The sequence below is a fragment of the Otolemur garnettii genome, unplaced genomic scaffold (genome assembly GCF_000181295.1).
Source record: "Otolemur garnettii isolate 467f Iridium unplaced genomic scaffold, OtoGar3 scaffold00116, whole genome shotgun sequence".
Classification (NCBI taxonomy): Eukaryota; Metazoa; Chordata; class Mammalia; order Primates; family Galagidae; genus Otolemur; species Otolemur garnettii.
The window spans coordinates 1,741,034-1,744,741 of record NW_003852511.1 but is presented as its reverse complement, the minus strand read 5'-3'; the positions used below and the strand labels follow the sequence as shown (position 1 = coordinate 1,744,741).

General features: G+C 41.4%; 1 protein-coding gene and 1 pseudogene across 3 annotated transcripts in view; one reads left to right on the top strand and one right to left on the bottom strand.

The window, feature by feature from the left end:
• Window positions 1-3,069, bottom strand: part of LOC105887761 — an 83,518-nt pseudogene extending 80,449 nt beyond the window's left edge.
• SIPA1L2 (signal induced proliferation associated 1 like 2) overlaps window positions 1-3,708 on the top strand; it is a 234,625-nt gene that overhangs the window by 44,117 nt on the left and 186,800 nt on the right. The window lies entirely within an intron of this gene.

Genomic DNA, 3,708 nt, shown 5'->3' with positions numbered 1-3,708 from the left:
GCAGATCCCTGGGCTGCAGTGTGGGTGTGGTATTAGCAGATGTGAAAACAACAGTGATCTTCTTGTACATCTTCCTCAGAGCTCTGAGATGACAAGGCGCATTGTCAATGAACAGTAATATTTTGAAAGGACTCTTTTTATCTCAGCAGTAGGTCTTCCAGTTGGCTTAAACTATTCAATAAGCTGTACTATAAACAGGTGTGCTGTCATATACGGTGTGTTGTTCTGTGGATAGAGCACAGGCAGACTAGCTTTACTCCTAGGGCTCCAGAGTTTTTGGAATGGTAAAGGAGCATCGGTTTCAACATCAGGTCACCCATCAGCTGTGTTGACCTTTAACATGAGAACTGGCCTGTCCAAAGTTTGATGCTTTGAAGCCAAGTTTGACTTTTTCTCCCTAGATATGAAAGTTCTAGCATATCAGCATCTTTTTCCACTAGAAAACTGTTTTATCTGCATTAAAAATCTGTTGTTTAGTGTTGCTGTGTTCACCAATGATCCCAGCTGGATCTTCTGGATAACAAGCTGCAACTTCTACTTCAGCATTTTTTGATTCTCGAGATGGCCTCTTTCTTAAAACCTTATGAACCAACCTCTGCTAGTTTCCAACTTTTCTTCTGTGGCCTCTTCACCTATCTCTGCCGTCACAGAATTGAAGAGAGCTCGGGCTTGTTCTGACTTAGGCTTTGACTTGAGTGCTGTGTCTGGATGGACCTGTCCAGACCACTTTCTCTGTCCCTATCAGCACTAAGGCTGTAAAGCGGGTTAGGGTAGGAGCACTGTGAGTGTGCCCTGGAGTAGCACTTCTCATCCCCTTCAATGACTGTCCTTTGCATTTGCAACTTGGCTAACTGGTGCAGGAGGCCTGACTTTCATCCTGTCTCGGCTATCCACATGCATTCTGAAGTGTAATCATTTCTAACTTTTATTTCAAGTGAATGACATGCAACTCTTTCTTTCACTTGAACACTCATAGGTCCTTGTAGAGTTTAATTGGCTTAATTTTCAATATCATATCTTAGGTAATAAGGAGGCTGAAGGAGAAGGGCAGGAGATGGGGGAATGTGATTGGTTGGCAGTCACAGCACAAAAGTTAGTGATTTAGTTGGCAATCTGATATGGGTGTGGTTTATAATACCCCCAACTAATTAGAGTAGTAACATCAAAGATCACTGATAACAGATCACCATACAGATATAAAGAAAAAGTTTGAAATAATCATAACTTTTTCTAAAAATGACACCGACAACAGAGTGAACACATGTACTGGAAAATGGCCTGATAGACTTGCTTGATCCGGGTTGCTGCAGACCTTCAACTTGAAAATAAAATTACACAGTAGCTACAAAGCGGAGTAAAGTGAAGTGCGACACAATAAGGCGTCCTGTGCTTGTGGGGTTCCCGCTGCACATCCTCTGTGGCAGAGACTGACTATTGCATGCATCTTCCCCCCCCGCCCCGTTCCTAGTCCAGTAGCTGATTCCTAGGAGCTAGCAAGTACATATTTGCAGAGTGGATGGCTTGCGTGCATGAATACTTGGCTGCATTTAACTAACCTAGTGAAACTTTCTTCTCATTAATGCTAGAAATTTTTTTATAAACACCTTTGTTTAAAAAAAATGGAGTAACAAAGGCAGTTCACTGGTGTTAAGGTGATTCACATTGTCATCTAGCCATAACCACCATCCACCTCCAAAATGCTTCATCCTGCAAAATGTAACTGTTTATTAAATAGCAGTCCCATTTCCCCTCTCCTGAATATGTGGTGACCACCATCGTACTGTCTCTGAGTTTGACTCATGTCTGTACCTCATGTAAGTGGTATCATACAGTATTTGTCCTTTTTGAGACTGGCGTATTTCATTCAGCGTGGTATCTTCAGCATTCATCCATGTGGCATGTATCAGAATTTCCTTCCCTTTCAAAGCTGAGTAATAGTCCATTGTGTATACTCAGCACGTTTTGTTTGTCTGTTTGTTGATCAATGAACACCAGCTTTTGGCTGTTGTGAATAGTGCTGTCTGTACATAGGTGTACAAATAGCTCTTTGACATCCTGCTTTCAATTGTTTTGGGCATATACCCAGAAGTAGAATTTCTGAATCATACACTAATGCTGTGATTATTATTATTATTATTTTTAGGAACCCGTGCTTTGATTTTTAAGCTCAGAATTGGTTATATTGGCTGCAGAAATTCTGTGTGAGAATTTCCTTCCCTGCCCTTAACCTGCACATAATCTTAAATGCACATAATTGACAGACTGCTAGTAACTTCATCAGCTGTTTTGGTGCTTCATAAAAATTGAGACACATTGCAATTGTAGCTTTCTAAAACTCAGGCCACTTGTTAGAGCCATCTTGGTAGGCTTTCAAAGTGAAAAGGATGCTTTTAATACCAGGTTGGGATAACAGGTATAAACAGGGACTGTTTGGGGGGGCATCTGTCTTTTTTTTTTTTTTTAACTAAGGAACATTTTATTTTTTAAGACATGAACGATTAATACACATCTAAATGCCAGTACAAGAGTTCACTGGGTTTTATAAGAAAGAAAATTTCACTCAAGTGTCAGCTAAAACCTGGAATTATTATAGAATGACCACTGCTTGGCGTGACATGTGTCCACCATGTACTTGTCTAAGAAGTCTTTGTGTTTGCACATATCTGGGAATGTGTGTTGAGGACATGAGGAAGAATGGCCGGTGGTCAGAGCTCCAAGACCCTTTCTCCATTTCAATGGGTTGTTGTTTTGCTTGAGAACTTTAATACCAAAAAAAAAAAAAACAAAAAAACAACTTGAAGGTTACTACTAAAGCTATGCAAGGATGTCTGTGGGAGAAAAATAGTTTGTGTTCTCAAGAGGCAGATTTCACACAATGGCAGACAGTAAATCTAGTACAGATGCTCGACACTGACCTTCAGAAAGGCTGACCTTCAAGTCGCTCCTGGACCGCTCTGTCTCCATCAGCGCTGTCGTCATCAGTTCCCGCAGCTCCTTGTCAGGTAGGTTCTCATCCAGCTCTGTGTCCATCAGGTTGTTCTCTGAACAATGTCTTCCAAGGTTGATCATCATTGAAAGCTTTCAGGATTTCCTCTTTGGTATCTTTCTCAGACATTTTCTGAGTCATCATAGTTTAAAAGTCACTAAGATTCATTTCTCCTGTCTCCTCTTTATCAGTTTCACTTACCTTGATTTCTTCTCTCCTAGGTTCAAAGGCCAAGGCCCTCATTGCCACCTTAAGTTCCTTCACATCTGTAGCCCCAGTTCCATCAGCATCAGAGAGGTCAGAAGCTTCCCGGGTTTCCTGTTTCTGTTCCTTAGTAAGCTCAGGCTGAGGGCTCATACTTCTTGAAGGGCATTAGACGTTTTGTTAGCCTTCTGAGAATCGGAGGCCTTAGCTGAGGGACTCCTCTGCGTGCCCTGCCTGTTGTGACAGCAGTTGTCTTTAATATAGGGTGACCAGACGTCCCAGTTTTGGCGGGACAGTCCCACTTTTCAACAATTTGTCCCGCGTCCCACGGTGTTTTAAAAAAGTCCCGATTTTTGGAAAGAATGCACCAATGGGCTGGAGAACAAGAAGGGAATATACGGTTTTCGGCCGCCATATGGCTATTTCGCCAGAATATGAGTTTTATATTATTTTTGTTAATTTTATGTTAAACTGTAATAAATAATTGCTGAGAAGTGATTATCGAGAACTGCTTATCA